This window comes from Pseudorca crassidens (genome assembly GCF_039906515.1).
Source record: "Pseudorca crassidens isolate mPseCra1 chromosome 1 unlocalized genomic scaffold, mPseCra1.hap1 SUPER_1_unloc_10, whole genome shotgun sequence".
NCBI lineage: Eukaryota > Metazoa > Chordata > Mammalia > Artiodactyla > Delphinidae > Pseudorca > Pseudorca crassidens.
In genome coordinates, this window is record NW_027135938.1 from 373,048 (window position 1) to 400,610 (window position 27,563).

Sequence of the window (27,563 nt, forward strand, 5' to 3'; positions counted from 1 at the left end):
TGTAGAGTCCACTTCGTTGAGCAAGGAGTAGCTCTTGTCTATTACATATTCGGCTTATGGAACAGTATCTGTGCTAATTTCAATCTCTGGTTTCATGCAGCACCCCAAGTCACCTTTCCCCTTAAGCAAGCATAAGTTGGTTTTCTACATTTGAGACCCTGTTCTGTTTTGTAATTCAGTTCCTGTCTAGACAATTTTACATTCCGTGTAGCAGTGATATATTATGATGTTTCTTTTTCTGTGTGACATTTCACTTAGATTCATCGTATCTGAATCCACTCATGTTGCGGCTATGGGCCTGATGACATAGATTTCATTGCTGAGTGATATTGCATTGCACATAAGTAGCACAGCTTCTTTATCCATTTTTCACTTTCTGTGATATTGAACTTGTACTGTAAACGAGGTTCTTGTAAACAGAGCCGTCCCAAAGTTTGGGGTGGCTGTGTCTTTTTGATTTTAATTTCCCTAAGCTATAGGACCATAAGTGGAAGTGCCCTAGGCTCTGTTTCTTTGCTTTTTAGATGTTTCAGGAAACACCATACACTTCTCCAGAATGGCTGTTGGCAATTTACATCCTGCCCATCAGCATAACAAGGCTCCCTGTTCTCCATGGCCTGTCCTGCCTTTCTGGATTTTACACTTTTATCAGATGGCCCTTTTGACCAGGGGGCAGTGAGACTTCATTGTAGTGCAGATTTCCTTTGCAAGCTTGCTTGGTTGGCCAAAAAGTGCGTATGCTTTTTTTCCTGAGGAAAAAACGCATATGCCCTTTTAGGCCAAGTGCATCATTGTGGACGTTCTGCCTCTTTTCCTATGCTTTACATGCAATTCCAGTCTACCTCATGAAATCGGTTTCCTGCAATTCTGCCCCGCTTTCAAGTCCTCTTGGCAGCCTTACTTCAATATATTTTTGGACGATAGCAGTCATTTATAACTCTGCATGTTTGTGAATTACAGTGCCCCTGAGCTCCTTTCTTCAACTCGCTTTCTTGTGAGCTGGCCGCAACACCGCAGCATTGCTTCAGGCCCTAGTGTGGTTCCGGCATGGCACGCTGAGCCTTTGGTTAATTCCTATTCCTCGTGGGAAATGAGAGTTAAATTGGCCCGTCCAGACACCTCCAGTTAGTCTTTCGTTGGTTCTCCCTATTCCTGTTAATTTTCCGCAGAGATTGCAAACTGGGCCAAACAGGAGCTTAAAGGCACTGACTCTCCAAGTGGGGAGAGTGTTAGTAAAGCGTCTGGAATGTTGCACCTGAGTACCAGGGGACGAAAACTGAAACGCATTTGAACACGTTTCCCGATCACACGGTGGATCATACTCTGGGTTCCACATGCATGTTTTAGCTGAAGGAAGAATCCCTTAAACCTGGACAGTTGAGACCCATGGAATGGGTACCATGCAATATGACTTCAAAGGGTCTGCATTTGTTCACCGAACCTCACCAATCCTATCACTGCTGCGCTTATGCCGCTGTACACATGCTTGATTCTCTTTCGGAGACATATAAATCCATAAGTTTTAAGATTCTTAATAGTCAGGCATATTCTTAGGCGGTTAATATGGGGTGTAGAGTCCACTTTGTTGAGCAAGGAGTAGCTCTTGTCTATTACATATTTGGCTTATGGAACGGTATCTGTGCTAATTTCAATCTCTGGTTTTATGCAGCACCCCAACTCACCTTTCCCCTTAAGCAAGCATAAGTTGGTTTTCTACATTTGAGACCCTCTTCTGTTTTGTAATTCAGTTCCTGTGTAGACAAGTTTACATTCCGTGTAGCAGTGATATCTTATGATGTTTCTTTTTCTGTGTGACATATTTCACTTAGAAACATCATACCTGAATCCACTCATTATGCTGCTATGGGCCTGATGACATAGATTTCATTGCTGAGTGATATTGCATTGCACATAAGTAGCACAGCTTCTTTATCCATTTTTCACTTTCTGTGATATTGAACTTGTACTGTAAACGAGGTGCTTGTAAACAGAGCCGTCCCAAAATTTGGGGTGGCTGTGTCTTTTTGATTTTAATTTCCCTAAGCTATAGAACCATAAGTGGAAGTGCCCTAGGCTCTGTTGCTTTGCTTTTTTAGATGTTTCAGGAAGCACCATACAGTTCTCCAGAATGGCTGTTGGCAATTTACATCCCGCCCATCAGCATAACAAGGCTCCCAGTTCTCCATGGCCTGTCCTGCCTTTCTGGATTTTACACTTTTTTCAGACGGCCCTTTTGACTGGGGGCAGTGAGACTTCATTGTACTGCAGATTTCCTTTGCAAGCTTGCTTGGTTGGCCAAAAAGGGCGTATGCGTTTATTCCTGAATATATTCAGGAGAAAACTCATACGCCCTTTTTGGCCAAGTGCATCATTGTGGAAGTTCTGCCTCTTTTCCTATGCTTTACATGCAATTCCAGTCTACCTCCTGAAATCGGTTTCCTGCAATTCTGCCCCTCTTTCAAGTCCTCTTGGCAGTCTTACTTCAATATATTTCTGGACGATAGCTGTCATTTATAACTCTGCAGGTTTGTGAATTACAGTGCCCCTGAGCTCCTTTCTTCAACTCGCTTTCTTGTGAGCTGGCCGCAACACCGCAGCATTGCTTCAGGCCCTAGTGTGGTTCTGGCATGGCACACTGAGCCTTTGGTTAATTCCTCTTCCTGGTGGGAAATGAGAGTTAAAGTTGCTATTCCAGACACCTCCAGCTAGTCTCTCATTGGTTCCCCCTATTCCTGTTTATTTTCCACAGAAATTGCAAACTGGGCCAAACAGGAGGTTAAAGGCACTGACTCTCCAAGTGGGGAGAGTGTTAGTAAAGCGTCTGGAATGTTGTACCCGAGTACCAGGGGACGAAAACTGAGACACATTTGAACACGTTTCCCGATCACACAGTGGATCATACTATGGGTTCCACATGCATGTTTTAGCTGAAGGAAGAATCCCTTAAACCTGGAGAGTTGAGACCCATGGAATGGGTACCATGCAATATGACTTCAAAGGGTCTGCATTTGCTCACCGAACCTCACCAATCCTATCACTGCTGCGTTTATGCCGCTGTACACACTCTTGATTCTCTTTCGGAGACATATAAATCCATAGGTTATAAGATTCTTACTAGTCAGGTATATTCTTAGGCGTTTAATATGGGGTGTTGAGTCCACTTCGTTGAGCAAGGAGTAGCTCTTGTCTATTACATATTTGGCTTATGGAACGGTATCTGTGCTAATTTCAATCTCTGGTTTTATGCAGCACCCCAACTCACCTTTCCCCTTAAGCAAGCATAAGTTGGTTTTCTACATTTGAGACCCTGTTCTATTTTGTAATTCAGTTCCTGTGTAGCCAAGTTTACATTCCGTGTAGTAGTGATATCTTATGATGTTTCTTTTTCTGTGTGACTTATTTCACTTAGAATCATCGTACCTGAATCCACTCATTATGCTGCTACGGGCCTGATGACATAGGTTTCATTGCTGAGTGATATTGCATTGTACGTAAGTACCACAACTTCCTTATCCATTTTTCGCTTTCTACGAGATTGAACTTGTACCGTAAACGAGATTCTTGTAAACAGAGCCGGCCCAAACTTTTGGGTGGCTGTGTCTTTTTGATTTTAATTTCCCTAAGCTATAGGACCATAAGTGGAAGTGCCCTAGGCTCTGTTGCTTTGTTTTTTAGATGTTTCAGGAAACACCATACACTTCTCCAGAGTGGCTGTTGGCAATTTACATCCCGCCCATCAGCATAACAAGGCTCCCAGTTCTCCATGGCCTGTCCTGCCTTTCTGGATTTTACACTTTTTTCAGATGGCCCTTTTGACTGGGGGGCAGTGAGACTTCATTGTAGTGCAGATTTCCTTTGCAAGCTTGCTTGGTTGGCCAAAAAGTGCGTATGCGTTTTTTCCTGAATATATTCAGGAAAAAACGCATACGCACTTTTTGGCCAAGTGCATCATTGTGGACGTTCTGCTTCTTTTCCTATGCTTTAAAGGCAATTGCTATCTACCTCCTGAAATCGGTTTACTGCAATTCTGCCCCGCTTTCAAGTCCTCTTGGCAGCCTTACTTCAATATATTTTTGGAAGATAGCTGTCATTTATAACTCTGCAGGTTTGTGAATGACAGTGCCCCTGAGCTCCTTTCTTCAACTCGCTTTCTTGTGAGCTGGCCACAACACCACAGGAATGCTTCAGGCCCTCGTGTGGTTCTGGCATGGCACGCTGAGCCTTTGGTTAATTCCTCTTACTGGTGGGAAATGAGAGTTGAAATTGCCCGTCCAGACACCTCCAGCTTGTCTCTCATTGGTTCTCCCTCTTCCTGTTCATTTTCCGCAGAAATTGCAAACTGGGCCAAACAGGAGGTTAAAGGCCCTGACTCTCCAAGTGCAGAGAGTGTTAGTAAAGCGTCTGGAATGTTGCACCCGAGTACCAGGGGACGAAAACTGAGACACATTTGAACACAATTCCCCATCACACGGTGGAACATACTGTGGGTTCCACATGCATGTTTTAGCTGAAGGAAGAATCCCTTAAACCTGGAGAGTTGAGACCCATGGAATGGGTACCATGCAATATGACTTCAATGGGTCTGCATTGGCTCACCGATCCTCACCAATCCTATCACTGCTGCTTTTATGCTGTTGTACACACGCTTCATTCTCTTTTGGAGACATATAAATCCAAGGTTTTAAGATTCTTACTAGTCAGGTATATTCTTAGGAGTTTAATATGGCGTGTGGAGTCCTCTTCGTTGAGCAAGGAGTAGCTCTTGTCTATTACATATTTGGCTTATGGAACGGTATTTGTGCTAATTTCAATCTCTGCTTTTATACAGCCCCCCAACTCACCTTTCCCCTTAAGCAAGCATAAGTTGGTTTTCTACATCTGAGACCCTGTTCTGTTTTGTAATTCAGTTCCTGTGTAGCCAAGTTTACATTCCGTGTAGTAGTGGAATCTTATGATGTTTCTTTTTCTGTGTGACTTATTTCACTTAGAATCATCGTACCTGAATCCACTCATTATCCTTCTATGGGCCTGATGACGTAGATTTCATTGCTGAGTGATATTGCATTGTACGTAAGTACCACAACTTCTTTATCCATTTTTTGCTTTCTGCGATATTGAACTTGTACCGTAAATGAGGTTCTTGTAAACAGAGCTGTCCCAGACTTTGGGGTCGCTCTGTCTTTTTGATTTTAATTTCCCTAAGCTATAGGACCATAAGTGGAATTGCCCTAGGCTCTGTTGCTTTGTTTTTTAGATGTTTCAGGAAACACCATACACTTCTCCAGAGTGGCTGTTGGCAATTTACATCCCGCCCATCAGCATAACAAGGCTCCCAGTTCTCCATGGCCTGTCCTGCCTTTCTGGATTTTACACTTTTTTCAGATGGCCCTTTTGATCGGGGGGCAGTGAGACTTCATTGTACTGCAGATTTCCTTTGCAAGCTTGCTTGGTTGGCCAAAAAGGGCGTATGCTTTTTTTCCTGAGGAAAAAACGCATACGCCCTTTTTGGCCAAGTGCATCATTGTGGACGTTCTGCCTCTTTTCCTATGCTTTACATGCAATTCCAGTCTACCTCCTGAAATCGGTTTCCCAGAATTCTGCCCCGTTTTCAAGTCCTCTTGGCAGCCTTACTTCAATATATTTTTGGACGATAGCTGTCATTTTTAACTCTGCAGGTTTGTGAACTACAGTGCCCCTGAGCTCCTTTCTTCAACTCGCTTTCTTGTGAGCTGGCCGCAACACCGCAGCATTGCTTCAGGCCCTAGTGTGGTTCCGGCATGGCACGCTGAGCCTTTGGTTAATTCCTCTTCCTGGTGGGAAATGAGAGTTAAATTTGCCCGTCCAGACACCTCCAGCTAGTCTCTCATTGGTTCTCCCTATTCCTGTTCATTTTGCGCAGAAATTGCAAACTGGGACAAACAGGAGGTTAAAGGCACTGACTCTCCAAGTGGGGAGAGTGTTAGTAAAGCGTCTGGAATGTTGCACCCGAGTACCAGGGGACAAAACCTGAGACACATTTGAACACGTTTCCCGATCACACGGTGGATCATACTCTGGGTTCCACATGCATGTTTTAGCTGAAGGAAGAATCCCTTAAACCTGGAGAGTTGAGACCCGTGGAATGGGTACCATGCAATATGATTTCAAAGGGTCTGCATTTGCTCACCGAACCTCACCAATCCTATCACTGCTGCGTTTATGCCGCTGTACACACGCTTGATTCTCTTTCGGAGACATATAAATCCATAGGTTTTAAGATTCTTACTTGTCAGGTATATTCTTAGGCGTTTAATATGGGGCGTTGAGTCCACTTCGTTGAGCAAGGAGTAGCTCATGTCTATTACATATTTGGCTTATGGAACGGTATCTGTGCTAATTTCAATCTCTGGTTTTATGCAGCACCCCAACTCACCTTTCCCCTTAAGCAAGCATAAGTTGGTTTTCTACATTTGAGACCCTGTTCTGTTTTGTAATTCAGTTCCTGTGTAGCCAAGTTTACATTCCGTGTAGTAGTGATATCATATGATGTTTCTTTCTCTGTGTGACTTATTTCACTTAGAATCATCGTACCTGAATCCACTCATTATGCTGCTACGGGCCTGATGACATAGGTTTCATTGCTGAGTGATATTGCATTGTACGTAAGTACCACAACTTCTTTATCCATTTTTCACTTTCTGTGATATTGTACTTGTACTGTAAACGAGGTGCTTGTAAACAGAGCCGTCCCAAAATTTGGGGTGGCTGTGTCTTTTTGATTTTAATTTCCCTAAGCTATAGAACCATAAGTGGAAGTGCCCTAGGCTCTGTTGCTTTGCTTTTTTAGATGTTTCAGGAAGCACCATACAGTTCTCCAGAATGGCTGTTGGCAATTTACATCCCGCCCATCAGCATAACAAGGCTCCCAGTTCTCCATGGCCTGTCCTGCCTTTCTGGATTTTACACTTTTTTCAGACGGCCCTTTTGACTGGGGGCAGTGAGACTTCATTGTAGTGCAGATTTCCTTTGCAAGCTTGCTTGGTTGGCCAAAAAGGGCGTATGCGTTTATTCCTGAATATATTCAGGAGAAAACTCATACGCCCTTTTTGGCCAAGTGCATCATTGTGGAAGTTCTGCCTCTTTTCCTATGCTTTACATGCAATTCCAGTCTACCTCCTGAAATCGGTTTCCTGCAATTCTGCCCCTCTTTCAAGTCCTCTTGGCAGTCTTACTTCAATATATTTCTGGACGATAGCTGTCATTTATAACTCTGCAGGTTTGTGAATTACAGTGCCCCTGAGCTCCTTTCTTCAACTCGCTTTCTTGTGAGCTGGCCGCAACACCGCAGCATTGCTTCAGGCCCTAGTGTGGTTCTGGCATGGCACACTGAGCCTTTGGTTAATTCCTCTTCCTGGTGGGAAATGAGAGTTAAAGTTGCTATTCCAGACACCTCCAGCTAGTCTCTCATTGGTTCCCCCTATTCCTGTTTATTTTCCACAGAAATTGCAAACTGGGCCAAACAGGAGGTTAAAGGCACTGACTCTCCAAGTGGGGAGAGTGTTAGTAAAGCGTCTGGAATGTTGTACCCGAGTACCAGGGGACGAAAACTGAGACACATTTGAACACGTTTCCCGATCACACAGTGGATCATACTATGGGTTCCACATGCATGTTTTAGCTGAAGGAAGAATCCCTTAAACCTGGAGAGTTGAGACCCATGGAATGGGTACCATGCAATATGACTTCAAAGGGTCTGCATTTGCTCACCGAACCTCACCAATCCTATCACTGCTGCGTTTATGCCGCTGTACACACTCTTGATTCTCTTTCGGAGACATATAAATCCATAGGTTATAAGATTCTTACTAGTCAGGTATATTCTTAGGCGTTTAATATGGGGTGTTGAGTCCACTTCGTTGAGCAAGGAGTAGCTCTTGTCTATTACATATTTGGCTTATGGAACGGTATCTGTGCTAATTTCAATCTCTGGTTTTATGCAGCACCCCAACTCACCTTTCCCCTTAAGCAAGCATAAGTTGGTTTTCTACATTTGAGACCCTGTTCTATTTTGTAATTCAGTTCCTGTGTAGCCAAGTTTACATTCCGTGTAGTAGTGATATCTTATGATGTTTCTTTTTCTGTGTGACTTATTTCACTTAGAATCATCGTACCTGAATCCACTCATTATGCTGCTACGGGCCTGATGACATAGGTTTCATTGCTGAGTGATATTGCATTGTACGTAAGTACCACAACTTCCTTATCCATTTTTCGCTTTCTACGAGATTGAACTTGTACCGTAAACGAGATTCTTGTAAACAGAGCCGGCCCAAACTTTTGGGTGGCTGTGTCTTTTTGATTTTAATTTCCCTAAGCTATAGGACCATAAGTGGAAGTGCCCTAGGCTCTGTTGCTTTGTTTTTTAGATGTTTCAGGAAACACCATACACTTCTCCAGAGTGGCTGTTGGCAATTTACATCCCGCCCATCAGCATAACAAGGCTCCCAATTCTCCATGGCCTGTCCTGCCTTTCTGGATTTTACACTTTTTTCAGATGGCCCTTTTGACTGGGGGGCAGTGAGACTTCATTGTAGTGCAGATTTCCTTTGCAAGCTTGCTTGGTTGGCCAAAAAGTGCGTATGCGTTTTTTCCTGAATATATTCAGGAAAAAACGCATACACACTTTTTGGCCAAGTGCATCATTGTGGACGTTCTGCTTCTTTTCCTATGCTTTAAAGGCAATTGCTATCTACCTCCTGAAATCGGTTTACTGCAATTCTGCCCCGCTTTCAAGTCCTCTTGGCAGCCTTACTTCAATATATTTTTGGAAGATAGCTGTCATTTATAACTCTGCAGGTTTGTGAATGACAGTGCCCCTGAGCTCCTTTCTTCAACTCGCTTTCTTGTGAGCTGGCCACAACACCACAGGAATGCTTCAGGCCCTCGTGTGGTTCTGGCATGGCACGCTGAGCCTTTGGTTAATTCCTCTTACTGGTGGGAAATGAGAGTTGAAATTGCCCGTCCAGACACCTCCAGCTTGTCTCTCATTGGTTCTCCCTATTCCTGTTCATTTTCCGCAGAAATTGCAAACTGGGCCAAACAGGAGGTTAAAGGCCCTGACTCTCCAAGTGCAGAGAGTGTTAGTAAAGCGTCTGGAATGTTGCACCCGAGTACCAGGGGACGAAAACTGAGACACATTTGAACACAATTCCCCATCACACGGTGGAACATACTGTGGGTTCCACATGCATGTTTTAGCTGAAGGAAGAATCCCTTAAACCTGGAGAGTTGAGACCCATGGAATGGGTACCATGCAATATGACTTCAATGGGTCTGCATTGGCTCACCGATCCTCACCAATCCTATCACTGCTGCTTTTATGCTGTTGTACACACGCTTCATTCTCTTTTGGAGACATATAAATCCAAGGTTTTAAGATTCTTACTAGTCAGGTATATTCTTAGGAGTTTAATATGGCGTGTGGAGTCCTCTTCGTTGAGCAAGGAGTAGCTCTTGTCTATTACATATTTGGCTTATGGAACGGTATTTGTGCTAATTTCAATCTCTGCTTTTATACAGCCCCCCAACTCACCTTTCCCCTTAAGCAAGCATAAGTTGGTTTTCTACATCTGACACCCTGTTCTGTTTTGTAATTCAGTTCCTGTGTAGCCAAGTTTACATTCCGTGTAGTAGTGGAATCTTATGATGTTTCTTTTTCTGTGTGACTTATTTCACTTAGAATCATCGTACCTGAATCCACTCATTATGCTTCTATGGGCCTGATGACGTAGATTTCATTGCTGAGTGATATTGCATTGTACGTAAGTACCACAACTTCTTTATCCATTTTTTGCTTTCTGCGATATTGAACTTGTACCGTAAACGAGGTTCTTGTAAACAGAGCTGTCCCAGACTTTGGGGTCGCTCTGTCTTTTTGATTTTAATTTCCCTAAGCTATAGGACCATAAGTGGAATTGCCCTAGGCTCTGTTGCTTTGTTTTTTAGATGTTTCAGGAAACACCATACACTTCTCCAGAGTGGCTGTTGGCAATTTACATCCCGCCCATCAGCATAACAAGGCTCCCAGTTCTCCATGGCCTGTCCTGCCTTTCTGGATTTTACACTTTTTTCAGATGGCCCTTTTGATCGGGGGGCAGTGAGACTTTATTGTACTGCAGATTTCCTTTGCAAGCTTGCTTGGTTGGCCAAAAAGGGCGTATGCTTTTTTTCCTGAGGAAAAAACGCATACGCACTTTTTGGCCAAGTGCATCATTGTGGACGTTCTGCCTCTTTTCCTATGCTTTACATGCAATTCCAGTCTACCTCCTGAAATCGGTTTCCCGCAATTCTGCCCCGTTTTCAAGTCCTCTTGGCAGCCTTACTTCAATATATTTTTGGACGATAGCTGTCATTTTTAACTCTGCAGGTTTGTGAACTACAGTGCCCCTGAGCTCCTTTCTTCAACTCGCTTTCTTGTGAGCTGGCCGCAACACCGCAGCATTGCTTCAGGCCCTAGTGTGGTTCCGGCATGGCACGCTGAGCCTTTGGTTAATTCCTCTTCCTGGTGGGAAATGAGAGTTAAATTTGCCCGTCCAGACACCTCCAGCTAGTCTCTCATTGGTTCTCCCTATTCCTGTTCATTTTGCGCAGAAATTGCAAACTGGGACAAACAGGAGGTTAAAGGCACTGACTCTCCAAGTGGGGAGAGTGTTAGTAAAGCGTCTGGAATGTTGCACCCGAGTACCAGGGGACAAAACCTGAGACACATTTGAACACGTTTCCCGATCACACGGTGGATCATACTCTGGGTTCCACATGCATGTTTTAGCTGAAGGAAGAATCCCTTAAACCTGGAGAGTTGAGACCCGTGGAATGGGTACCATGCAATATGATTTCAAAGGGTCTGCATTTGCTCACCGAACCTCACCAATCCTATCACTGCTGCGTTTATGCCGCTGTACACACGCTTGATTCTCTTTCGGAGACATATAAATCCATAGGTTTTAAGATTCTTACTTGTCAGGTATATTCTTAGGCGTTTAATATGGGGCGTTGAGTCCACTTCGTTGAGCAAGGAGTAGCTCATGTCTATTACATATTTGGCTTATGGAACGGTATCTGTGCTAATTTCAATCTCTGGTTTTATGCAGCACCCCAACTCACCTTTCCCCTTAAGCAAGCATAAGTTGGTTTTCTACATTTGAGACCCTGTTCTGTTTTGTAATTCAGTTCCTGTGTAGCCAAGTTTACATTCCGTGTAGTAGTGATATCATATGATGTTTCTTTCTCTGTGTGACTTATTTCACTTAGAATCATCGTACCTGAATCCACTCATTATGCTGCTACGGGCCTGATGACATAGGTTTCATTGCTGAGTGATATTGCATTGTACGTAAGTACCACAACTTCTTTATCCATTTTTCACTTTCTGTGATATTGTACTTGTACTGTAAACGAGGTGCTTGTAAACAGAGCCGTCCCAAAATTTGGGGTGGCTGTGTCTTTTTGATTTTAATTTCCCTAAGCTATAGAACCATAAGTGGAAGTGCCCTAGGCTCTGTTGCTTTGCTTTTTTAGATGTTTCAGGAAGCACCATACAGTTCTCCAGAATGGCTGTTGGCAATTTACATCCCACCCATCAGCATAACAAGGCTCCCAGTTCTCCATGGCCTGTCCTGCCTTTCTGGATTTTACACTTTTTTCAGACGGCCCTTTTGACTGGGGGCAGTGAGACTTCATTGTAGTGCAGATTTCCTTTGCAAGCTTGCTTGGTTGGCCAAAAAGGGCGTATGCGTTTATTCCTGAATATATTCAGGAGAAAACTCATACGCCCTTTTTGGCCAAGTGCATCATTGTGGAAGTTCTGCCTCTTTTCCTATGCTTTACATGCAATTCCAGTCTACCTCCTGAAATCGGTTTCCTGCAATTCTGCCCCTCTTTCAAGTCCTCTTGGCAGTCTTACTTCAATATATTTCTGGACGATAGCTGTCATTTATAACTCTGCAGGTTTGTGAATTACAGTGCCCCTGAGCTCCTTTCTTCAACTCGCTTTCTTGTGAGCTGGCCGCAACACCGCAGCATTGCTTCAGGCCCTAGTGTGGTTCTGGCATGGCACACTGAGCCTTTGGTTAATTCCTCTTCCTGGTGGGAAATGAGAGTTAAAGTTGCTATTCCAGACACCTCCAGCTAGTCTCTCATTGGTTCCCCCTATTCCTGTTTATTTTCCACAGAAATTGCAAACTGGGCCAAACAGGAGGTTAAAGGCACTGACTCTCCAAGTGGGGAGAGTGTTAGTAAAGCGTCTGGAATGTTGTACCCGAGTACCAGGGGATGAAAACTGAGACACATTTGAACACGTTTCCCGATCACACAGTGGATCATACTATGGGTTCCACATGCATGTTTTAGCTGAAGGAAGAATCCCTTAAACCTGGAGAGTTGAGACCCATGGAATGGGTACCATGCAATATGACTTCAAAGGGTCTGCATTTGCTCACCGAACCTCACCAATCCTATCACTGCTGCGTTTATGCCGCTGTACACACTCTTGATTCTCTTTCGGAGACATATAAATCCATAGGTTATAAGATTCTTACTAGTCAGGTATATTCTTAGGCGTTTAATATGGGGTGTTGAGTCCACTTCGTTGAGCAAGGAGTAGCTCTTGTCTATTACATATTTGGCTTATGGAACGGTATCTGTGCTAATTTCAATCTCTGGTTTTATGCAGCACCCCAACTCACCTTTCCCCTTAAGCAAGCATAAGTTGGTTTTCTACATTTGAGACCCTGTTCTATTTTGTAATTCAGTTCCTGTGTAGCCAAGTTTACATTCCGTGTAGTAGTGATATCTTATGATGTTTCTTTTTCTGTGTGACTTATTTCACTTAGAATCATCGTACCTGAATCCACTCATTATGCTGCTACGGGCCTGATGACATAGGTTTCATTGCTGAGTGATATTGCATTGTACGTAAGTACCACAACTTCCTTATCCATTTTTCGCTTTCTACGAGATTGAACTTGTACCGTAAACGAGATTCTTGTAAACAGAGCCGGCCCAAACTTTTGGGTGGCTGTGTCTTTTTGATTTTAATTTCCCTAAGCTATAGGACCATAAGTGGAAGTGCCCTAGGCTCTGTTGCTTTGTTTTTTAGATGTTTCAGGAAACACCATACACTTCTCCAGAGTGGCTGTTGGCAATTTACATCCCGCCCATCAGCATAACAAGGCTCCCAATTCTCCATGGCCTGTCCTGCCTTTCTGGATTTTACACTTTTTTCAGATGGCCCTTTTGACTGGGGGGCAGTGAGACTTCATTGTAGTGCAGATTTCCTTTGCAAGCTTGCTTGGTTGGCCAAAAAGTGCGTATGCGTTTTTTCCTGAATATATTCAGGAAAAAACGCATACGCACTTTTTGGCCAAGTGCATCATTGTGGACGTTCTGCTTCTTTTCCTATGCTTTAAAGGCAATTGCTATCTACCTCCTGAAATCGGTTTACTGCAATTCTGCCCCGCTTTCAAGTCCTCTTGGCAGCCTTACTTCAATATATTTTTGGAAGATAGCTGTCATTTATAACTCTGCAGGTTTGTGAATGACAGTGCCCCTGAGCTCCTTTCTTCAACTCGCTTTCTTGTGAGCTGGCCACAACACCACAGGAATGCTTCAGGCCCTCGTGTGGTTCTGGCATGGCACGCTGAGCCTTTGGTTAATTCCTCTTACTGGTGGGAAATGAGAGTTGAAATTGCCCGTCCAGACACCTCCAGCTTGTCTCTCATTGGTTCTCCCTCTTCCTGTTCATTTTCCGCAGAAATTGCAAACTGGGCCAAACAGGAGGTTAAAGGCCCTGACTCTCCAAGTGCAGAGAGTGTTAGTAAAGCGTCTGGAATGTTGCACCCGAGTACCAGGGGACGAAAACTGAGACACATTTGAACACAATTCCCCATCACACGGTGGAACATACTGTGGGTTCCACATGCATGTTTTAGCTGAAGGAAGAATCCCTTAAACCTGGAGAGTTGAGACCCATGGAATGGGTACCATGCAATATGACTTCAATGGGTCTGCATTGGCTCACCGATCCTCACCAATCCTATCACTGCTGCTTTTATGCTGTTGTACACACGCTTCATTCTCTTTTGGAGACATATAAATCCAAGGTTTTAAGATTCTTACTAGTCAGGTATATTCTTAGGAGTTTAATATGGCGTGTGGAGTCCTCTTCGTTGAGCAAGGAGTAGCTCTTGTCTATTACATATTTGGCTTATGGAACGGTATTTGTGCTAATTTCAATCTCTGCTTTTATACAGCCCCCCAACTCACCTTTCCCCTTAAGCAAGCATAAGTTGGTTTTCTACATCTGACACCCTGTTCTGTTTTGTAATTCAGTTCCTGTGTAGCCAAGTTTACATTCCGTGTAGTAGTGGAATCTTATGATGTTTCTTTTTCTGTGTGACTTATTTCACTTAGAATCATCGTACCTGAATCCACTCATTATGCTTCTATGGGCCTGATGACGTAGATTTCATTGCTGAGTGATATTGCATTGTACGTAAGTACCACAACTTCTTTATCCATTTTTTGCTTTCTGCGATATTGAACTTGTACCGTAAACGAGGTTCTTGTAAACAGAGCTGTCCCAGACTTTGGGGTCGCTCTGTCTTTTTGATTTTAATTTCCCTAAGCTATAGGACCATAAGTGGAATTGCCCTAGGCTCTGTTGCTTTGTTTTTTAGATGTTTCAGGAAACACCATACACTTCTCCAGAGTGGCTGTTGGCAATTTACATCCCGCCCATCAGCATAACAAGGCTCCCAGTTCTCCATGGCCTGTCCTGCCTTTCTGGATTTTACACTTTTTTCAGATGGCCCTTTTGATCGGGGGGCAGTGAGACTTTATTGTACTGCAGATTTCCTTTGCAAGCTTGCTTGGTTGGCCAAAAAGGGCGTATGCTTTTTTTCCTGAGGAAAAAACGCATACGCACTTTTTGGCCAAGTGCATCATTGTGGACGTTCTGCCTCTTTTCCTATGCTTTACATGCAATTCCAGTCTACCTCCTGAAATCGGTTTCCCGCAATTCTGCCCCGTTTTCAAGTCCTCTTGGCAGCCTTACTTCAATATATTTTTGGACGATAGCTGTCATTTTTAACTCTGCAGGGTTGTGAACTACAGTGCCCCTGAGCTCCTTTCTTCAACTCGCTTTCTTGTGAGCTGGCCGCAACACCGCAGCATTGCTTCAGGCCCTAGTGTGGTTCCGGCATGGCACGCTGAGCCTTTGGTTAATTCCTCTTCCTGGTGGGAAATGAGAGTTAAATTTGCCCGTCCAGACACCTCCAGCTAGTCTCTCATTGGTTCTCCCTATTCCTGTTCATTTTGCGCAGAAATTGCAAACTGGGACAAACAGGAGGTTAAAGGCACTGACTCTCCAAGTGGGGAGAGTGTTAGTAAAGCGTCTGGAATGTTGCACCCGAGTACCAGGGGACAAAACCTGAGACACATTTGAACACGTTTCCCGATCACACGGTGGATCATACTCTGGGTTCCACATGCATGTTTTAGCTGAAGGAAGAATCCCTTAAACCTGGAGAGTTGAGACCCGTGGAATGGGTACCATGCAATATGATTTCAAAGGGTCTGCATTTGCTCACCGAACCTCACCAATCCTATCACTGCTGCGTTTATGCCGCTGTACACACGCTTGATTCTCTTTCGGAGACATATAAATCCATAGGTTTTAAGATTCTTACTTGTCAGGTATATTCTTAGGCGTTTAATATGGGGCGTTGAGTCCACTTCGTTGAGCAAGGAGTAGCTCATGTCTATTACATATTTGGCTTATGGAACGGTATCTGTGCTAATTTCAATCTCTGGTTTTATGCAGCACCCCAACTCACCTTTCCCCTTAAGCAAGCATAAGTTGGTTTTCTACATTTGAGACCCTGTTCTGTTTTGTAATTCAGTTCCTGTGTAGCCAAGTTTACATTCCGTGTAGTAGTGATATCATATGATGTTTCTTTCTCTGTGTGACTTATTTCACTTAGAATCATCGTACCTGAATCCACTCATTATGCTGCTACGGGCCTGATGACATAGGTTTCATTGCTGAGTGATATTGCATTGTACGTAAGTACCACAACTTCTTTATCCATTTTTCACTTTCTGTGATATTGTACTTGTACTGTAAACGAGGTGCTTGTAAACAGAGCCGTCCCAAAATTTGGGGTGGCTGTGTCTTTTTGATTTTAATTTCCCTAAGCTATAGAACCATAAGTGGAAGTGCCCTAGGCTCTGTTGCTTTGCTTTTTTAGATGTTTCAGGAAGCACCATACAGTTCTCCAGAATGGCTGTTGGCAATTTACATCCCGCCCATCAGCATAACAAGGCTCCCAGTTCTCCATGGCCTGTCCTGCCTTTCTGGATTTTACACTTTTTTCAGACGGCCCTTTTGACTGGGGGCAGTGAGACTTCATTGTAGTGCAGATTTCCTTTGCAAGCTTGCTTGGTTGGCCAAAAAGGGCGTATGCGTTTATTCCTGAATATATTCAGGAGAAAACTCATACGCCCTTTTTGGCCAAGTGCATCATTGTGGAAGTTCTGCCTCTTTTCCTATGCTTTACATGCAATTCCAGTCTACCTCCTGAAATCGGTTTCCTGCAATTCTGCCCCTCTTTCAAGTCCTCTTGGCAGTCTTACTTCAATATATTTCTGGACGATAGCTGTCATTTATAACTCTGCAGGTTTGTGAATTACAGTGCCCCTGAGCTCCTTTCTTCAACTCGCTTTCTTGTGAGCTGGCCGCAACACCGCAGCATTGCTTCAGGCCCTAGTGTGGTTCTGGCATGGCACACTGAGCCTTTGGTTAATTCCTCTTCCTGGTGGGAAATGAGAGTTAAAGTTGCTATTCCAGACACCTCCAGCTAGTCTCTCATTGGTTCCCCCTATTCCTGTTTATTTTCCACAGAAATTGCAAACTGGGCCAAACAGGAGGTTAAAGGCACTGACTCTCCAAGTGGGGAGAGTGTTAGTAAAGCGTCTGGAATGTTGTACCCGAGTACCAGGGGACGAAAACTGAGACACATTTGAACACGTTTCCCGATCACACAGTGGATCATACTATGGGTTCCACATGCATGTTTTAGCTGAAGGAAGAATCCCTTAAACCTGGAGAGTTGAGACCCATGGAATGGGTACCATGCAATATGACTTCAAAGGGTCTGCATTTGCTCACCGAACCTCACCAATCCTATCACTGCTGCGTTTATGCCGCTGTACACACTCTTGATTCTCTTTCGGAGACATATAAATCCATAGGTTATAAGATTCTTACTAGTCAGGTATATTCTTAGGCGTTTAATATGGGGTGTTGAGTCCACTTCGTTGAGCAAGGAGTAGCTCTTGTCTATTACATATTTGGCTTATGGAACGGTATCTGTGCTAATTTCAATCTCTGGTTTTATGCAGCACCCCAACTCACCTTTCCCCTTAAGCAAGCATAAGTTGGTTTTCTACATTTGAGACCCTGTTCTATTTTGTAATTCAGTTCCTGTGTAGCCAAGTTTACATTCCATGTAGTAGTGATATCTTATGATGTTTCTTTTTCTGTGTGACTTATTTCACTTAGAATCATCGTACCTGAATCCACTCATTATGCTGCTACGGGCCTGATGACATAGGTTTCATTGCTGAGTGATATTGCATTGTACGTAAGTACCACAACTTCCTTATCCATTTTTCGCTTTCTACGAGATTGAACTTGTACCGTAAACGAGATTCTTGTAAACAGAGCCGGCCCAAACTTTTGGGTGGCTGTGTCTTTTTGATTTTAATTTCCCTAAGCTATAGGACCATAAGTGGAAGTGCCCTAGGCTCTGTTGCTTTGTTTTTTAGATGTTTCAGGAAACACCATACACTTCTCCAGAGTGGCTGTTGGCAATTTACATCCCGCCCATCAGCATAACAAGGCTCCCAATTCTCCATGGCCTGTCCTGCCTTTCTGGATTTTACACTTTTTTCAGATGGCCCTTTTGACTGGGGGGCAGTGAGACTTCATTGTAGTGCAGATTTCCTTTGCAAGCTTGCTTGGTTGGCCAAAAAGTGCGTATGCGTTTTTTCCTGAATATATTCAGGAAAAAACGCATACACACTTTTTGGCCAAGTGCATCATTGTGGACGTTCTGCTTCTTTTCCTATGCTTTAAAGGCAATTGCTATCTACCTCCTGAAATCGGTTTACTGCAATTCTGCCCCGCTTTCAAGTCCTCTTGGCAGCCTTACTTCAATATATTTTTGGAAGATAGCTGTCATTTATAACTCTGCAGGTTTGTGAATGACAGTGCCCCTGAGCTCCTTTCTTCAACTCGCTTTCTTGTGAGCTGGCCACAACACCACAGGAATGCTTCAGGCCCTCGTGTGGTTCTGGCATGGCACGCTGAGCCTTTGGTTAATTCCTCTTACTGGTGGGAAATGAGAGTTGAAATTGCCCGTCCAGACACCTCCAGCTTGTCTCTCATTGGTTCTCCCTCTTCCTGTTCATTTTCCGCAGAAATTGCAAACTGGGCCAAACAGGAGGTTAAAGGCCCTGACTCTCCAAGTGCAGAGAGTGTTAGTAAAGCGTCTGGAATGTTGCACCCGAGTACCAGGGGACGAAAACTGAGACACATTTGAACACAATTCCCCATCACACGGTGGAACATACTGTGGGTTCCACATGCATGTTTTAGCTGAAGGAAGAATCCCTTAAACCTGGAGAGTTGAGACCCATGGAATGGGTACCATGCAATATGACTTCAATGGGTCTGCATTGGCTCACCGATCCTCACCAATCCTATCACTGCTGCTTTTATGCTGTTGTACACACGCTTCATTCTCTTTTGGAGACATATAAATTCAAGGTTTTAAGATTCTTACTAGTCAGGTATATTCTTAGGAGTTTAATATGGCGTGTGGAGTCCTCTTCGTTGAGCAAGGAGTAGCTCTTGTCTATTACATATTTGGCTTATGGAACGGTATTTGTGCTAATTTCAATCTCTGCTTTTATACAGCCCCCCAACTCACCTTTCCCCTTAAGCAAGCATAAGTTGGTTTTCTACATCTGACACCCTGTTCTGTTTTGTAATTCAGTTCCTGTGTAGCCAAGTTTACATTCCGTGTAGTAGTGGAATCTTATGATGTTTCTTTTTCTGTGTGACTTATTTCACTTAGAATCATCGTACCTGAATCCACTCATTATGCTTCTATGGGCCTGATGACGTAGATTTCATTGCTGAGTGATATTGCATTGTACGTAAGTACCACAACTTCTTTATCCATTTTTTGCTTTCTGCGATATTGAACTTGTACCGTAAACGAGGTTCTTGTAAACAGAGCTGTCCCAGACTTTGGGGTCGCTCTGTCTTTTTGATTTTAATTTCCCTAAGCTATAGGACCATAAGTGGAATTGCCCTAGGCTCTGTTGCTTTGTTTTTTAGATGTTTCAGGAAACACCATACACTTCTCCAGAGTGGCTGTTGGCAATTTACATCCCGCCCATCAGCATAACAAGGCTCCCAGTTCTCCATGGCCTGTCCTGCCTTTCTGGATTTTACACTTTTTTCAGATGGCCCTTTTGATCGGGGGGCAGTGAGACTTTATTGTACTGCAGATTTCCTTTGCAAGCTTGCTTGGTTGGCCAAAAAGGGCGTATGCTTTTTTTCCTGAGGAAAAAACGCATACGCACTTTTTGGCCAAGTGCATCATTGTGGACGTTCTGCCTCTTTTCCTATGCTTTACATGCAATTCCAGTCTACCTCCTGAAATCGGTTTCCCGCAATTCTGCCCCGTTTTCAAGTCCTCTTGGCAGCCTTACTTCAATATATTTTTGGACGATAGCTGTCATTTTTAACTCTGCAGGTTTGTGAACTACAGTGCCCCTGAGCTCCTTTCTTCAACTCGCTTTCTTGTGAGCTGGCCGCAACACCGCAGCATTGCTTCAGGCCCTAGTGTGGTTCCGGCATGGCACGCTGAGCCTTTGGTTAATTCCTCTTCCTGGTGGGAAATGAGAGTTAAATTTGCCCGTCCAGACACCTCCAGCTAGTCTCTCATTGGTTCTCCCTATTCCTGTTCATTTTGCGCAGAAATTGCAAACTGGGACAAACAGGAGGTTAAAGGCACTGACTCTCCAAGTGGGGAGAGTGTTAGTAAAGCGTCTGGAATGTTGCACCCGAGTACCAGGGGACAAAACCTGAGACACATTTGAACACGTTTCCCGATCACACGGTGGATCATACTCTGGGTTCCACATGCATGTTTTAGCTGAAGGAAGAATCCCTTAAACCTGGAGAGTTGAGACCCGTGGAATGGGTACCATGCAATATGATTTCAAAGGGTCTGCATTTGCTCACCGAACCTCACCAATCCTATCACTGCTGCGTTTATGCCGTTGTACACACGCTTGATTCTCTTTCGGAGACATATAAATCCATAGGTTTTAAGATTCTTACTTGTCAGGTATATTCTTAGGCGTTTAATATGGGGCGTTGAGTCCACTTCGTTGAGCAAGGAGTAGCTCATGTCTATTACATATTTGGCTTATGGAACGGTATCTGTGCTAATTTCAATCTCTGGTTTTATGCAGCACCCCAACTCACCTTTCCCCTTAAGCAAGCATAAGTTGGTTTTCTACATTTGAGACCCTGTTCTGTTTTGTAATTCAGTTCCTGTGTAGCCAAGTTTACATTCCGTGTAGTAGTGATATCATATGATGTTTCTTTCTCTGTGTGACTTATTTCACTTAGAATCATCGTACCTGAATCCACTCATTATGCTGCTACGGGCCTGATGACATAGGTTTCATTGCTGAGTGATATTGCATTGTACGTAAGTACCACAACTTCTTTATCCATTTTTCACTTTCTGTGATATTGTACTTGTACTGTAAACGAGGTGCTTGTAAACAGAGCCGTCCCAAAATTTGGGGTGGCTGTGTCTTTTTGATTTTAATTTCCCTAAGCTATAGAACCATAAGTGGAAGTGCCCTAGGCTCTGTTGCTTTGCTTTTTTAGATGTTTCAGGAAGCACCATACAGTTCTCCAGAATGGCTGTTGGCAATTTACATCCCGCCCATCAGCATAACAAGGCTCCCAGTTCTCCATGGCCTGTCCTGCCTTTCTGGATTTTACACTTTTTTCAGACGGCCCTTTTGACTGGGGGCAGTGAGACTTCATTGTAGTGCAGATTTCCTTTGCAAGCTTGCTTGGTTGGCCAAAAAGGGCGTATGCGTTTATTCCTGAATATATTCAGGAGAAAACTCATACGCCCTTTTTGGCCAAGTGCATCATTGTGGAAGTTCTGCCTCTTTTCCTATGCTTTACATGCAATTCCAGTCTACCTCCTGAAATCGGTTTCCTGCAATTTTGCCCCTCTTTCAAGTCCTCTTGGCAGTCTTACTTCAATATATTTCTGGACGATAGCTGTCATTTATAACTCTGCAGGTTTGTGAATTACAGTGCCCCTGAGCTCCTTTCTTCAACTCGCTTTCTTGTGAGCTGGCCGCAACACCGCAGCATTGCTTCAGGCCCTAGTGTGGTTCTGGCATGGCACACTGAGCCTTTGGTTAATTCCTCTTCCTGGTGGGAAATGAGAGTTAAAGTTGCTATTCCAGACACCTCCAGCTAGTCTCTCATTGGTTCCCCCTATTCCTGTTTATTTTCCACAGAAATTGCAAACTGGGCCAAACAGGAGGTTAAAGGCACTGACTCTCCAAGTGGGGAGAGTGTTAGTAAAGCGTCTGGAATGTTGTACCCGAGTACCAGGGGACGAAAACTGAGACACATTTGAACACGTTTCCCGATCACACAGTGGATCATACTATGGGTTCCACATGCATGTTTTAGCTGAAGGAAGAATCCCTTAAACCTGGAGAGTTGAGACCCATGGAATGGGTACCATGCAATATGACTTCAAAGGGTCTGCATTTGCTCACCGAACCTCACCAATCCTATCACTGCTGCGTTTATGCCGCTGTACACACTCTTGATTCTCTTTCGGAGACATATAAATCCATAGGTTATAAGATTCTTACTAGTCAGGTATATTCTTAGGCGTTTAATATGGGGTGTTGAGTCCACTTCGTTGAGCAAGGAGTAGCTCTTGTCTATTACATATTTGGCTTATGGAACGGTATCTGTGCTAATTTCAATCTCTGGTTTTATGCAGCACCCCAACTCACCTTTCCCCTTAAGCAAGCATAAGTTGGTTTTCTACATTTGAGACCCTGTTCTATTTTGTAATTCAGTTCCTGTGTAGCCAAGTTTACATTCCGTGTAGTAGTGATATCTTATGATGTTTCTTTTTCTGTGTGACTTATTTCACTTAGAATCATCGTACCTGAATCCACTCATTATGCTGCTACGGGCCTGATGACATAGGTTTCATTGCTGAGTGATATTGCATTGTACGTAAGTACCACAACTTCCTTATCCATTTTTCGCTTTCTACGAGATTGAACTTGTACCGTAAACGAGATTCTTGTAAACAGAGCCGGCCCAAACTTTTGGGTGGCTGTGTCTTTTTGATTTTAATTTCCCTAAGCTATAGGACCATAAGTGGAAGTGCCCTAGGCTCTGTTGCTTTGTTTTTTAGATGTTTCAGGAAACACCATACACTTCTCCAGAGTGGCTGTTGGCAATTTACATCCCGCCCATCAGCATAACAAGGCTCCCAATTCTCCATGGCCTGTCCTGCCTTTCTGGATTTTACACTTTTTTCAGATGGCCCTTTTGACTGGGGGGCAGTGAGACTTCATTGTAGTGCAGATTTCCTTTGCAAGCTTGCTTGGTTGGCCAAAAAGTGCGTATGCGTTTTTTCCTGAATATATTCAGGAAAAAACGCATACACACTTTTTGGCCAAGTGCATCATTGTGGACGTTCTGCTTCTTTTCCTATGCTTTAAAGGCAATTGCTATCTACCTCCTGAAATCGGTTTACTGCAATTCTGCCCCGCTTTCAAGTCCTCTTGGCAGCCTTACTTCAATATATTTTTGGAAGATAGCTGTCATTTATAACTCTGCAGGTTTGTGAATGACAGTGCCCCTGAGCTCCTTTCTTCAACTCGCTTTCTTGTGAGCTGGCCACAACACCACAGGAATGCTTCAGGCCCTCGTGTGGTTCTGGCATGGCACGCTGAGCCTTTGGTTAATTCCTCTTACTGGTGGGAAATGAGAGTTGAAATTGCCCGTCCAGACACCTCCAGCTTGTCTCTCATTGGTTCTCCCTCTTCCTGTTCATTTTCCGCAGAAATTGCAAACTGGGCCAAACAGGAGGTTAAAGGCCCTGACTCTCCAAGTGCAGAGAGTGTTAGTAAAGCGTCTGGAATGTTGCACCCGAGTACCAGGGGACGAAAACTGAGACACATTTGAACACAATTCCCCATCACACGGTGGAACATACTGTGGGTTCCACATGCATGTTTTAGCTGAAGGAAGAATCCCTTAAACCTGGAGAGTTGAGACCCATGGAATGGGTACCATGCAATATGACTTCAATGGGTCTGCATTGGCTCACCGATCCTCACCAATCCTATCACTGCTGCTTTTATGCTGTTGTACACACGCTTCATTCTCTTTTGGAGACATATAAATCCAAGGTTTTAAGATTCTTACTAGTCAGGTATATTCTTAGGAGTTTAATATGGCGTGTGGAGTCCTCTTCGTTGAGCAAGGAGTAGCTCTTGTCTATTACATATTTGGCTTATGGAACGGTATTTGTGCTAATTTCAATCTCTGCTTTTATACAGCCCCCCAACTCACCTTTCCCCTTAAGCAAGCATAAGTTGGTTTTCTACATCTGACACCCTGTTCTGTTTTGTAATTCAGTTCCTGTGTAGCCAAGTTTACATTCCGTGTAGTAGTGGAATCTTATGATGTTTCTTTTTCTGTGTGACTTATTTCACTTAGAATCATCGTACCTGAATCCACTCATTATGCTTCTATGGGCCTGATGACGTAGATTTCATTGCTGAGTGATATTGCATTGTACGTAAGTACCACAACTTCTTTATCCATTTTTTGCTTTCTGCGATATTGAACTTGTACCGTAAACGAGGTTCTTGTAAACAGAGCTGTCCCAGACTTTGGGGTCGCTCTGTCTTTTTGATTTTAATTTCCCTAAGCTATAGGACCATAAGTGGAATTGCCCTAGGCTCTGTTGCTTTGTTTTTTAGATGTTTCAGGAAACACCATACACTTCTCCAGAGTGGCTGTTGGCAATTTACATCCCGCCCATCAGCATAACAAGGCTCCCAGTTCTCCATGGCCTGTCCTGCCTTTCTGGATTTTACACTTTTTTCAGATGGCCCTTTTGATCGGGGGGCAGTGAGACTTTATTGTACTGCAGATTTCCTTTGCAAGCTTGCTTGGTTGGCCAAAAAGGGCGTATGCTTTTTTTCCTGAGGAAAAAACGCATACGCACTTTTTGGCCAAGTGCATCATTGTGGACGTTCTGCCTCTTTTCCTATGCTTTACATGCAATTCCAGTCTACCTCCTGAAATCGGTTTCCCGCAATTCTGCCCCGTTTTCAAGTCCTCTTGGCAGCCTTACTTCAATATATTTTTGGACGATAGCTGTCATTTTTAACTCTGCAGGTTTGTGAACTACAGTGCCCCTGAGCTCCTTTCTTCAACTCGCTTTCTTGTGAGCTGGCCGCAACACCGCAGCATTGCTTCAGGCCCTAGTGTGGTTCCGGCATGGCACGCTGAGCCTTTGGTTAATTCCTCTTCCTGGTGGGAAATGAGAGTTAAATTTGCCCGTCCAGACACCTCCAGCTAGTCTCTCATTGGTTCTCCCTATTCCTGTTCATTTTGCGCAGAAATTGCAAACTGGGACAAACAGGAGGTTAAAGGCACTGACTCTCCAAGTGGGGAGAGTGTTAGTAAAGCGTCTGGAATGTTGCACCCGAGTACCAGGGGACAAAACCTGAGACACATTTGAACACGTTTCCCGATCACACGGTGGATCATACTCTGGGTTCCACATGCATGTTTTAGCTGAAGGAAGAATCCCTTAAACCTGGAGAGTTGAGACCCGTGGAATGGGTACCATGCAATATGATTTCAAAGGGTCTGCATTTGCTCACCGAACCTCACCAATCCTATCACTGCTGCGTTTATGCCGCTGTACACACGCTTGATTCTCTTTCGGAGACATATAAATCCATAGGTTTTAAGATTCTTACTTGTCAGGTATATTCTTAGGCGTTTAATATGGGGCGTTGAGTCCACTTCGTTGAGCAAGGAGTAGCTCATGTCTATTACATATTTGGCTTATGGAACGGTATCTGTGCTAATTTCAATCTCTGGTTTTATGCAGCACCCCAACTCACCTTTCCCCTTAAGCAAGCATAAGTTGGTTTTCTACATTTGAGACCCTGTTCTGTTTTGTAATTCAGTTCCTGTGTAGCCAAGTTTACATTCCGTGTAGTAGTGATATCATATGATGTTTCTTTCTCTGTGTGACTTATTTCACTTAGAATCATCGTACCTGAATCCACTCATTATGCTGCTACGGGCCTGATGACATAGGTTTCATTGCTGAGTGATATTGCATTGTACGTAAGTACCACAACTTCTTTATCCATTTTTCACTTTCTGTGATATTGTACTTGTACTGTAAACGAGGTGCTTGTAAACAGAGCCGTCCCAAAATTTGGGGTGGCTGTGTCTTTTTGATTTTAATTTCCCTAAGCTATAGAACCATAAGTGGAAGTGCCCTAGGCTCTGTTGCTTTGCTTTTTTAGATGTTTCAGGAAGCACCATACAGTTCTCCAGAATGGCTGTTGGCAATTTACATCCCGCCCATCAGCATAACAAGGCTCCCAGTTCTCCATGGCCTGTCCTGCCTTTCTGGATTTTACACTTTTTTCAGACGGCCCTTTTGACTGGGGGCAGTGAGACTTCATTGTAGTGCAGATTTCCTTTGCAAGCTTGCTTGGTTGGCCAAAAAGGGCGTATGCGTTTATTCCTGAATATATTCAGGAGAAAACTCATACGCCCTTTTTGGCCAAGTGCATCATTGTGGAAGTTCTGCCTCTTTTCCTATGCTTTACATGCAATTCCAGTCTACCTCCTGAAATCGGTTTCCTGCAATTCTGCCCCTCTTTCAAGTCCTCTTGGCAGTCTTACTTCAATATATTTCTGGACGATAGCTGTCATTTATAACTCTGCAGGTTTGTGAATTACAGTGCCCCTGAGCTCCTTTCTTCAACTCGCTTTCTTGTGAGCTGGCCGCAACACCGCAGCATTGCTTCAGGCCCTAGTGTGGTTCTGGCATGGCACACTGAGCCTTTGGTTAATTCCTCTTCCTGGTGGGAAATGAGAGTTAAAGTTGCTATTCCAGACACCTCCAGCTAGTCTCTCATTGGTTCCCCCTATTCCTGTTTATTTTCCACAGAAATTGCAAACTGGGCCAAACAGGAGGTTAAAGGCACTGACTCTCCAAGTGGGGAGAGTGTTAGTAAAGCGTCTGGAATGTTGTACCCGAGTACCAGGGGACGAAAACTGAGACACATTTGAACACGTTTCCCGATCACACAGTGGATCATACTATGGGTTCCACATGCATGTTTTAGCTGAAGGAAGAATCCCTTAAACCTGGAGAGTTGAGACCCATGGAATGGGTACCATGCAATATGACTTCAAAGGGTCTGCATTTGCTCACCGAACCTCACCAATCCTATCACTGCTGCGTTTATGCCGCTGTACACACTCTTGATTCTCTTTCGGAGACATATAAATCCATAGGTTATAAGATTCTTACTAGTCAGGTATATTCTTAGGCGTTTAATATGGGGTGTTGAGTCCACTTCGTTGAGCAAGGAGTAGCTCTTGTCTATTACATATTTGGCTTATGGAACGGTATCTGTGCTAATTTCAATCTCTGGTTTTATGCAGCACCCCAACTCACCTTTCCCCTTAAGCAAGCATAAGTTGGTTTTCTACATTTGAGACCCTGTTCTATTTTGTAATTCAGTTCCTGTGTAGCCAAGTTTACATTCCGTGTAGTAGTGATATCTTATGATGTTTCTTTTTCTGTGTGACTTATTTCACTTAGAATCATCGTACCTGAATCCACTCATTATGCTGCTACGGGCCTGATGACATAGGTTTCATTGCTGAGTGATATTGCATTGTACGTAAGTACCACAACTTCCTTATCCATTTTTCGCTTTCTACGAGATTGAACTTGTACCGTAAACGAGATTCTTGTAAACAGAGCCGGCCCAAACTTTTGGGTGGCTGTGTCTTTTTGATTTTAATTTCCCTAAGCTATAGGACCATAAGTGGAAGTGCCCTAGGCTCTGTTGCTTTGTTTTTTAGATGTTTCAGGAAACACCATACACTTCTCCAGAGTGGCTGTTGGCAATTTACATCCCGCCCATCAGCATAACAAGGCTCCCAATTCTCCATGGCCTGTCCTGCCTTTCTGGATTTTACACTTTTTTCAGATGGCCCTTTTGACTGGGGGGCAGTGAGACTTCATTGTAGTGCAGATTTCCTTTGCAAGCTTGCTTGGTTGGCCAAAAAGTGCGTATGCGTTTTTTCCTGAATATATTCA